The sequence below is a fragment of the Callorhinus ursinus genome, unplaced genomic scaffold (genome assembly GCF_003265705.2).
Source record: "Callorhinus ursinus isolate GAN/ISIS: 27379988/994484 unplaced genomic scaffold, GSC_fseal_2.0 scaffold7, whole genome shotgun sequence".
NCBI classification, from domain to species: Eukaryota; Metazoa; Chordata; class Mammalia; order Carnivora; family Otariidae; genus Callorhinus; species Callorhinus ursinus.
This window is the reverse complement of record NW_027397069.1, coordinates 60,247,148-60,259,384: the sequence shown is the minus strand read 5'-3', so window position 1 is coordinate 60,259,384 and position 12,237 is coordinate 60,247,148.

Here is a 12,237-nt window from a genome sequence, read left to right as displayed (position 1 = left end):
CTCCCATATGCTTTCTGCCTCTCTCTGTCTTTCTTCTTCTTCTGGGATCCCAATTATTCTGATGTTTTGTCTTATGTTATCACTTATCTCTCGAATTCTGCCCTCATGATCCAGTAGTTGTTTATCTCTCTTTTTCTCAGCTTCTTTATTTTCCATCATTTGGTTCTATATCGCTGGTTCTCTCTTCTGCCTCATTTATCCTAGCAGCTAGTGCCTGCGTTTTTTATTGCACCTCATTAATAGCCTTTTTGATTTTAACTTGGTTAGATTTTAGTTCTTTTATTTCTCCAGAAAGGTTTCTATAATAACTTCCATGTTTTTTTCAAGCTCAGCTATTATCTTTAATATCATGATTCTGAACTCTAGGTCCGACATCGTACTAATGTCCATATTGAGTATGTCCCTGGCAGTCGGTACTGCCTCTAGTTCTTTTTGTTGAGGTGATTTTTTCTGTCTTGTCATTTTTTTTTAAAGATTTTATTTATTTATTCATGAGAGACAGAGAGAGAGAGAGGCAGAGGCAGAGGGATAAGCAGGCTCCCCGCTGAGCAGGGAGCGCAATGCGGGACTTGATCCCAGGACCCTGGGATCATGACCCGAGCCGAAGGCAGACGTTTAACTGACTGAGCCACCCAGGCATCCCTCTGTCTTGTCATTTTGTCCAGAGGAGAATAGATGAATGAGAGAACAAAATGCTAACAGGGTAACAATGTCCCCAGAAAATATACTCTAAACAAATCAGAAAAGACCTGAAACCAGGGGAAAAGAAAGAAGGAAAGAAAGAAAGAAGAAAGAGGAAAAAAAAGAAGAAAAAGAAAAAAATAAAAACAAACAAAAACAGAACAACAACAACAGAAAAAACAGAATATGATCAAATATGATCAGGCTGGTGCATAGATCAGTGCCACACTCTAGATTTTGGGTGTATTTTGGTCTGTTAGAAGAAAATGCCTCCCAAATTTTAAAGAAAGAAAAACATATATGTACAAAAATAAGGGTTGATATGATGAAGGGATGGAATATGACTGTAAAGATGAAAATTATAAAAAATTTTATAAAAGGAATTGATAAGATAAGAAGTTGTTTGAAAAAAGAGAAGAGGATTTAAAAAAAAAGAAAGAAAAAATAAAAGGGGAGAGAATGTGATCAGGCAGGAGACTAGAACAAAGCCATACACTAGAGATTTAGGATATATTTTGATCTGTTAGAAGAAACTGTATCTCAAAATTTTAAAGAGAGAACAGTTTATATATATATACCAAAAATAAGGGTAACTACTATGAAGGGATAGAATATGACTCTAAAAATGAAAAATAAAAAAATTTTTTTTTAAAAAGGGATTGATAAGATGTTGGTTGAAAAAGGGAAAAAGAAAAATTCACACGCAAAAAAAAGACAGTTAAAAAAAAGAAAATGAACTTTGAAAGACTAATGAATCATGGTAAAAAAGCCATGAATTCTATGTGCAGTATTCCCCTAGTGCTGGAGTTCTGCCGTTCTCATTGATCGGTAAACTTGGTCTTGGGTGGCGGTTCTTGCTGATCTTCTGGGGGTGGGGCCTGTTGCCGTGGTTCCCAAATGTCTTTTCCGAAGGCGGAATTGCCCCGCCCTTGCCTGGTCCAGGCTAAGTAATCTGCTCGGGTTTGCTCTCAGGAGCTTTTGTCCCTGCAAGCTCTCAGTACAGCTTTGGAGGACCAGGGTGAAAATGGTGGTCTCCCAGTCTCCGCCCCAGAGGAGCCAAGAACTGGGTGCCCTGTGCCTCAATGTGGCCCCAGAGAAAAGAAGTCAATCACTCCTGTCTCCCCGGTCTCTGGCCGCACTCCATGGTCACCTGGCTTGTGACCGAGCATTTCTATCTCTGGCACCCGACTCGGTGTAGAGTCTCCAAACCCAGCAGATCCCTGTAGTGCACTCCCGCACCGCTCCTCCCAGGGAGGAAGGGGAGTCTCCCCGGATCTGCTGCTTGTTGGGTCCCTGCTGGAGGAGCAGTGGCCCGACTGTGTCGCCGATCACAGTTTATGACAACTCCGACCTGAGAGCCCACCCTCGGCTTCCTCTCTGCAGCCGGCTTCCCCGCTCTGATAGCCAGGAGTTCTGCTGCACTCAGTCATCCCTGGTCTTTCTGTGACCCTGAGGGTCCTGAGACCACACTGTCCCGCGAGGGTTCCAACCCCGCTTAGCCACTGGAGCGATGTCCCTCAGCAGAGCTGACTTCTAAAAGTTCCAGTCTTGTGCTCCGCTGCTGTATCACTTGCCAGAAGCAGTCAACAGAGGCCCCCTCCCCCACCGTCTATCCTCCCGAATATCGCCTCGGATTCACTTCTCCACAGGCCTACCTTCCAGAAAGTGGTTGCTTTTCTGTTCAGAGAGTTGTTGTATTCTTTTCTTCAATCTCCTATTGAGTTCGTAGGTGTTCAGAATGGTTTGATCCCTATCCAGCTGAATTCCTGAGACCAGATGAAATCCAGGTCTCCTACTCCTACTCCTGCGCCATCGTGCTCCTTGTTTGTTTGTTTGTTTGTTTGTTTTATTTTGTGTTTATCCTGCTTGGATTTCATGGAGATTTTTAAATTTGTGGATTGATGTCTGCTGTTTTTGTAATATTGTTAGGCAACATCATATAAGATTTTTCCTCACTATCTCTTCTCCTATTGAAGTCCTATTGGACTTCAATAATTTGTCCAATAGATCTTTCATATACCTTTTCTTTATTTTTCATCTTTTCCTCTCTCTGTTCTTTAGTCTGGATGTTTTAAAGATTTTATTTATTTATTTGACAGAGAGAGACACAGCAAGAGAAGGAACACCAGCAGCGGGAGTGGGAGAGGGAGAAGCAGGCTTCCCGCAGGGCAGGGAGCCCAATGTGGGGCTCAATCTCAGGACCCTGGGATCATGACCCAAACCAAAGGCAGACGCTTAACGACTGGAGCCGCCCAGGCGCCCCAGTCTGGTTATTTTAAATTGACCTAACTTCCAGTTCTAATTCTCTTATCTCCTGTTTAATGTCTATAAATTTCTTAATTTTACTAATTGTCTTTTGCAGTCTAGAATTTTTGATTAGTTTCAGTTACTGGTCAATTTCTCCATTTTCTCATCTACTTTCTGAAAACATTAATTACAGCAGTTGTGTTAACATCCTTGTGTGAGAACTCCAAAGTTTGCATCATCTTGAATCTGTTTCCTTTTTTTTCTAAGTTTTTTCTTGATTTCTGAGCATTGAACTCTATCCTACCATGCTTAATAATTAAAAAAATTAAATGCCAGAAATTGTATATGAAAAATCATAGAGATCAATTTGTGAAGTTCTACCTGATGTTATCTTTCTCCAGAGAGGATTTAGTGTTAATTTACTCTGCACTTTGAGCAGGAACAGATGACCTTTACCTGGTCTTGAATTGAACTGGTCAACACCGGATTTTTATGAGAGATTTGCCCTTAATCCTAAAGTCTGGCCTTTTCAAAGTCCTTTTGGAGGTCTGGGCCTTTTATCAGGGGCTGTCTGATTTGCAGGCCCCTGAACTCCAGTTTTTATCCCCTTAGTCTCATTAGACTGTTCAAAACTCAATTCATGTTTTTAGCATTTGGCTATTATTTCTGCTTTGCCTCTTACCCTCTTTATCCTGCCATTCTTGTAGCCTAACAAATACCTCGAAGGGAAAAGTACTACATTGTACCTCCCTTCTCTCCAGGATCTTGGATACACAAATGATTCTGTTTTCAAACACTTTTTTTTTTTTTCCAACTTTTCCAATTATCTCAGATTAAGCCTGTGGAAATTTTGCTCTGCAGCTAGCCACTCCACCAACACCAGGAGCAGGAAATCCTGTAGGCTTTTTCTATGACAGGGAGGAGTGGACTAGGTTTATTGTATTGTCAGTGACTTCTACAATCCTCAATACATGAATATGCTCGGAAATTTTTTCAATGAATAAAAATACGCAAGAGAAACAGAAACAGGCCCATTTTAAAGGGGACATTTTTGGCTTAATGAAATAGCTAAGAGTTAGTCAAGATTCTTTAATGCTTAGTTTAATGCCAACGTATTTCATAGAATCTTTCTTCACAACTTGAATTCTCTTTTATCTTTTTCCCGCTCTGTAAAACATTTGGAACCCATTCTACAATTTATCTCCTAGTCTTATATTGTCTTAATAGTATGTTTGATGTTATAAGCTGGCAAATATGTCTGTGATATTAGCATTAGGTAAACTCTACAAGACAGGCTCTGTTACATTTCTGCTACATTCTTCAATATATCTCAAGTGGTGCTAAACACACTGATGTGATAATTCTTTAAAAATTTAAGAGGCAATCAAAATTGAAGTGCTACATTCTACACTCAAAGGATTCATATAATGTATATCTCAGTATATATATATATTTTTTTAAAGATTTTATTTATTTATTTGAGAGAGAGAGAGAATGAGAGATACAGAGCACGAGAAGGAAGAGGGTCAGAGGGAGAAGCAGACTCCCCGCTGAGCAGGGAGCCCGATGCGGGACTCGATCCAGGGACTCCAGGATCATGACCTGAGCCGAAGGCAGTCGCCTAACCAACTGAGCCACCCAGGCGCCCTCAGTATATATTTTTTAAATTAAAATTTCAGATGTGTACATTTAGTAGATTTTGTATAGATTTTGATGTGTAGATTTTTTTGGGTAGGCTGCATGCAGAGCACAAAGTTTATGAGTAAGTGTCCCAGTGTTCTATCAGTGTCATTCAGTTGCCACCATGGCCCGATTAGAGGAAGACAGAATCATCATTGTTATAAGTAAGGAGATCTGTTTACTGTGTGCTTAAAATGTGATGGATGCCATGGCAATTATTTTACATAAATTGTCTCATTTAATCATAATAATCCAATTCAAAGATACTATTATTATCCCAATTTTTAGGTAAGGAAACTGAGTCAGAAAAAGGTGAAGTCACTTTCCCAAGGTTATAGAGCTAGCAAGTGGAAAAGTGCTTGGATAGTGCTTGTGGTAGTAGGAAGCCCTAACAAAGTATACTACTCTGTTGTACTTTCCATTGGAAATTCTGCAGTCCCTTGTCCTGGTAATGAAGGGGAAGCAGAGAGAGAGGTATGATTCAGTTTATTGTCTCATTGCCCTCAACACAGCAATACTGAAGAGGAGGGGAAGGAATGCCTATTTTGAAGTTTTCTTTCATCTTAGGCATATATAATTATCTGTAGGAAAGATGTTTTACAATAAGCATGAGGATTTGGTTCAACAATTTGTTTCTTTCATATCCTGAGTTCTTTTGTTTCTTCATTTTTCACTGGAAAGTTTTGTTATACGCAGGAAATTTATAACATAATGTTGAAAGTGCCAAAGGACACTAAAAGAATCAAATGAGAGGGGGCACCTGAGTGGCTCAGTTAGGCCTCTGACTCTTGATTTTGGCTTGGGTCATGATCTCGGTGTCCTGAGATTGAGCCCTGTGTTGGGCTCTGCACTCTGTGGACAGTCTGCTAGAGATTCTCTCCCTTTGCCTCTCCTCACATTCTCGCTCAAATAAATAAATAAATAAATAAATAAATAAATATGTTTAAAAAAGAATCAAATAGGGTAAAAATATCAGTGACAGACTAAAACATTAGGCTTCTTTAGTTGAGAAGAATAAAAGTTGAGTTGTACCTCTGAAACAAATAATACATCATATGTTAAAAAGAAGAAGAAGAAGATAGTAGGAAGGGAAGAATGAAGGGGGGAAATCGAAGGGAGAGATGAACCATGAGAGACTATGGACTCTGAGAAACAAACAGGGTTCTAGAGGGGAGGGGGTGGGGGGATGGGTTAGCCTGGTGATGGGTATTAAAGGGGACACGTATTGCATGGAGCACTGGGTGTTATATGCAAACAGTGAATCATGGAACACTACATCAAAAACTAATGATGTAATGTATGGTTATTAACATAGCATAATAATAAAAAAAAGTTGAGTGAATGTCTTTAAAGTCTAGAAAATCACAGTTTTTTTAAGTTAAAAATAACAATACATGAAAGAATAATGTTGGTAACATTTGAAATGTTTAGAGAAGGGAAAAATCTTGGGTTTTCATTAGGAAGAATTGAGAACCAGTTAGCTATATGAAAGTGATAGAGGAGTCTGTTTTCACAGAAATTCCAAAATTGGAAAAGTGAAGATTGTGATGGGTTTTGTTTTTATTGGATTGATTGTAAGAGTGGAGGAGCATCTCTGTTTCAGAATTATGGAGATAAATAATGTCCTGAGGATAACTGGGAACTTAAAAACATGCAAACAGGGCAATGCATACTTTCAGGCCACTGCTGGTTATGAAGTGTAGGCCTTTCAGGAGAGTGGATTTTAATCCAGCTCATGTGAGTCTAGATTAATCTCATTCCTCTAAAATATTTTCTTCATTCAACACAGTTATGGTAAAGTTCAGTGGTGGATATAAAAATAACAGTAACTTAAAAAAGTTAGAAAATTATTTTTCTCTCACACAAAAGTAGGATCAGGCATGTTATGGTAGCTTTGCTTTATAAAACATTCAGGACTCAAGGCTTTTTCTAGCTTACTGTTTTTCTATGATAGCCTCTATTCCCAAGTCACCTCCTGGTCCACAATGGCTTCTTCCCCCGTGAGTCAGCATGTTCATATTCTAGCTAGCAAGTAAGAGAGAGGACAGAGGAGAAGAGAGGATCATGTGCCAGCTACCTTTTAAGGAAAGTTTTCAAAATTTCAATAAATTTGTGCTTATGTCTTACTGACTTGAAGAACCAGGTCACTTGGACAAATCTACTTGTAAAGGAGTCTTTATTTTGGGTGGTAAAATGCCCAGTTAAAAATCAGGTGTTCTGTGGGAGAACAGAATAATTTTTGGAGGAAATTAGTATTTAATTAGTATTCTCAAGAATATAGGGTCTCTTAAGATCATAAGTATTCTGGTTGCCCTTTTATAGGTAAATTTAGTTTTCAGTTGCCTTATGATCCTTCTAACAATCATAGTAATCTGGGCTGCGTAGAAATAGAAATGGAAGTGGAAATGAGTAGAAATGTTGCATGCTTTGGTTTTCAACACAGTAGAAACTGTGTTAGAATCTAACAGTAACTGTTTTAGAATCAACATCTTCACGATGAATTATAGGTATAGGTAGGTAAAAAGTTGTCCTCTGCCTACTCTGTTCTTCCTATTTTGTGAAGTGCAAGAATTCAGGATGTTTTCAGGTCACTTAACAAATTTTCAAATGTTTTCTGAAAACATTTGATTATTCTAATATACATGAGAAACTAATGAAGGAATGTGCCTTTTTCTTCCTAAATGGCTTCTTTAAGGTAAATATTTGATCAAAATCATGATTATAATTACCTACTATGTTATAGTCACTGTGTTAAGTGCTTGACATACATTATATCTTTTAAAACTCTCAACAATCCTGGAAGGTAGGTATTTTTGTGTTCTTGTTAGAGCTGTGAATACTGATGTTAGAGATTTAAGAAACTTATCCCAAATCTCAAAAGTCATGTCAGGGTTGGGATTAAAATTCAATTCAAAATCTGTACCTTTAATCACTATACTGTATTGATTTTAATTTTCTGCCCTCTCTTAAAATAAATTAACATTGGTTAAAAAGAAAAGAGATAGTTTTCCATTAGAGATAAGTATGTATTTTTTGCCTGAAATATTACACTGCTGTCTATATACACACATACTACACACACACAAACACACACACACAACCCCCATGTGGGTCATTGCAATATGAAACATTTTTTCTGAGCATCTGAATTATTGTCAAAACTGTCTTTTGGATATGTTTATAAGGCCAGATTTATAAGTTTATAAGTTTCATAGATGAAAACTTTTAGATATTCAGTTATTACCCATGGATTTTGGGGCTTTGTGAAAATATACAGTGCAGAAAATTTCTGCAAGTCTAGCAGAAATAAACTTTATGGGAATAGACTGGGTAGAAAAATTAATGGAGAGTATAAAGCCACTGCAGAGTCCTTGGATTACTGGTGGATTTGAAAATGAACAGGTATTTGCAAGAACCGTAGTTTGACTGCTTATTATACTTTGCTCTCTTCTCTGATCACATTACATGATGTAACCCAATGAATCAGAAATTGGATCTGTATGGGGAGATGTGGATGACCACAATTCCCTACTAGTCACTGCTTCTACAAATGAGGTATTCCAACATTCCAGGAATCATTTTGGAAATCAACCAGAACTCAAGATTTGTTAGGAAAGTTTGCTAAAATGCTTACAGATAGAGCATATAGTGCTGATCTGATGCCTGCCCCAGAGATTTCTGCACCTGACCTCCAAATAGCCTTCCGGATTGAAGTCCTTTGTCTTACACAGTCCTGCTTGCTGTCCTCACTTCAAAAATGCACTGTATCTCCATGATGACAGTATTTGTTCTCAGGGACATAACTATCTTAAATTCTACTGTCTGTATGCCTCTAAGAACTGTTGTCTGTGTTATGTATACCTGCATTTATAAAGCAGAACCTGATCTAGCTGGTGGGATTTACTCATGAATGAGGGATAGTACTGACATGTACACGCTCTCTATTCTTACAGTAGTTTCTGAGATTTTGTTTTCATTACATATAGCAGCTTTTGATTTAGATATAAATTAATATTCTCTTAGTGTGTTTGTTGGACTGTTAGCACCGAAATCACCAAAGGTGCTCATTAAAAAGGTAGGATCTTATGCACCATTCAGAACTTATGGAAGCAGAATGTCTGAGAATAGGGCTCAGAATCTGTATTTTAAAGAAGTTTCCCAGATGATTTGATGCACATTAAAGTTTGTAAACTGCTACCTTGTAGGAATAAGTACCTGTGTCAAGGTGTTTGACATAAGGTGCTTAGAATTGACATTATTCCTTCTTATTTTATAGGAATTCCTTCCTTTTCTCCTTATCTTCATTTTTTTCTCTCCCCAAATATAACAGAAATTTTTGGAAAAATCTGTGACCATAGGGAATTTCAAGATCTATTCTACAGCTATCTTTTGACATTCAATACATATTAGATCTGGGGCTGATCATATATAATGGGATGTTTAAATGATTTGAAATTTAGGACACTGCCAGGTTTCTCCTTTCTGAGGGATCAAACCTTTTAGCCTTCCTTGGCACCACCATTTTGCTCCTCTCAGAAATGAGGGAATTTTCTATTTATATTAAAAAAAATGTCATGTCCTTGGGTTACATGATGGCTTTCACACTTATCCAGTTACAGAGTACATGGCAAACATAAGGTTCTAAAAATCTTTCAAATTCAAAATAGTTATGTATTGTATATATAATTATATAGTAGTTTATGTTGAATACTATCTGCTTTGGTGAAGAACTAAATTTTTGGATTACAATATTTTGATAGTGGAATGCTTCCTTTAGATTCTTGTGGTTTGAGATTCAAAGGAGAGAAACGGGAAAATATTATTAGTTGTCAATAAGTTTCTATGATTCATCAGTGTTACCTCTGAAAGAAAAGCATTCAGGATGGTATTCATACCTTTTTGCAATGCTCAATTGGCATGTTGATATCTAAATGTAGCTCTAACAAAAATAATTGTGGGTATGTTGCCTGAATCTGACATAATATGGTAGCTGTTTCTGTGAGACAGTTGCCATAAATACTAGCCTAGACAATCTGTATATCACATTTCCCAGGCTGTGATCATTGTCTCGGAGTGAGTGTATGATCCAAGCTGATAAAATCAGCATGAGTCTCAGAGCTCTTGGGGACCTACTGGAGAAGTGCCTCTCTTTTTCTGCTGTAAAGATGTGAGATCATTGTTGTTAAGCTTGTCTCCACAAGGTGAGAGCCAGTTTGGATAATGCAGCCAACCTAGATAAGGGGAGCCAAAAGATGAAGACAAAGGAACCAGTTTTGGGTGAAAACATTTAAATTCCTGCATCAAAAATCACTTGAAGGCAAATGTATGTCTGAGGTTTTCAGTTGTATGAGCTAATACATTCACTTTTGTTTGTTTGTTTGTTTCTTTAAGTCAGGGTGCATGCGTGTATGTGTGTGTGTGTGTGTGTGTTCCAGTTGGCAACTGAAAGAGTCCTAACTGATTTACCTTCTACCAGTGCTTATCACATTTCATTATTATTGCTTAGCTTAGGTAAGATGTGACTTCCTTGCTGGACTGTCACCTCCATGAGGGCAAGGTCCTGTCTCTCTTGTCTGCTGTTGTGTCCCCAGTACCTACCACAATTCTAGCAGAGAGTAAGCATGCAATAAACATTTTAAAATGTGAATATACAATTTATTATGCTTTTTGATAAGGCTAATATTACAACATTTTCATGTTATAACAATTTGTTCCTCTATGTTCCTTAAAGAAAAAAACACCCCTACGTCCCACATCCAATTTCTCTATCTTTTGTACTGATCATGATACAACATCTTGCTACCCAAATTATTTTCTTCTCTACCTTACTATAGCATTAAAATGAATCAAAGCAACTCTTTTTTTTGCCTATTAATTTTTTAACCAGTTACTTCCTGCTTTTTTAAGCCATTCCTTTGTCTGTGTCCATACAACATTTTCTTTATATTTCGACTGCAACAGATTTTATGGTGTATTATAATTAATAGTTTATGCTTTGCTCCTCTTTGTTCCTCAAATTATATATTCTTTGAAAATAGCAAATCTTTTTTTTACTTTTATATTGCCAGTGCTATTATAACATTTTACATTTGTGTTTTAAAAATGCAGGCATTTTTCTTTAGTTTCTGGCTCTACTCTCTTTAATGTTTTATGCCATTAGAAACATACCTGAACTGAATATTCCTGGAATTTTTGTATTCCCATTTGAGGGTTGTCATCTATGTGGTTAACTCATCAATTGGCATATGGGTATTTACTACAAAAGGGACTCTAGCAATGGCGAAATTACTGTGGAGGGAGGCTTGAAAAAATTAGATTTTAACAGTAACCATTCATAAGCACCAATTTTGATAATTACTTGGAGATAATAGTTAGCCCATATGAAAATGGAAATACAAAATCCAAGAACTAAACTGTAAAAGTGGAAACCCTTGAGAATGTTCAAAGTAAGGAAAGAGCCCTTGTGTTAAAGATATTTTGGACTACCTAGGCTTTCAAAAATGCTTCATTGATAGTGAGGTTCTAGTGGTAGTGACTGTTTTATTGCCTATTGAATGGTCATTCCCCAGCCCTTTCTTGACAGAGAACACACATCTGTTCAGGGAATGCACAGGTAATGCATTCGGAAGTATGCGCTTAGGAAGGTAGTTTCCTTTTCCAGCAGTGGAGAGGCCATGTTTTGAGCCAGTTATGGGAATGTCATACTTCCCTGCCAATGACTTTTCTAATGATGAGCATGTAACCCAGCCCAGACTAATGAGATATAGGGGGAATTCCATCTGAGGATTATGGGCAAAGTTTTCTTTCCTAAGAGAGAGAAGAGAGAGAGAGACAACCCACCAACTTTTTGCAATATATCATAGAGTCCAAAGTGAATATTAAATATTAAGGAAAAAGAAATAGGTAAATATTAAAAGAGAATCTATCAAAAAGGGATTTTTTTATAAATTGGGAACTATTCAGTGGTGGCAGCTGGCTATAGTTCTAAGATAGCTGGCCCTAGGAAATAATAGACTATTGCTCTACTTGTTATCAGAAAGTCCTCACCCTGAGATGTAACCAGTCTAAGAGAATTTATGAACTTAGATATTGGTAATAGCTGCATAATATAACTGAAAGAAGAAAGATGTGGTAATATTAAGTATAAACAAATGGGATATGATTATTTTTATTCCAGATAAAGAGGATAGAAAGTAAAAAAATGTCATTATATGTTCAGTATAATGGTTGACCCATTCATTCTTTAGTAGGATGCTCTTTAGCCTCCATGTATTTGAGTTCTTTCCGACTCTCCTCTTGTGATTGAGTTCTAGTTTCAAAACATCGTGGTCTGAAAATATGCAGGGCATGATCCTAATGTTTTGGTACTGGTTGAGACCTGATTTGTGACCTAGATGTGATCTATTCTGGAGAATGTTCCATGGGCACTAGAGAAGAATGTGTATTCTGTTGCTTTGGGATGGAATGTTCTGAATATATCTGTGAAGTGCTTTTGGTACAGTGTGTCATTTAAAGTCTTTATTTCCTTGTTGATCTTTTACTTAGATGATCTGTCCATTTCAGTGAGGGGCTGTTAAAATCCCCCACTATTATTGTATTGTTGTTGATGTGTTTTTTTTTTTTTTTTTT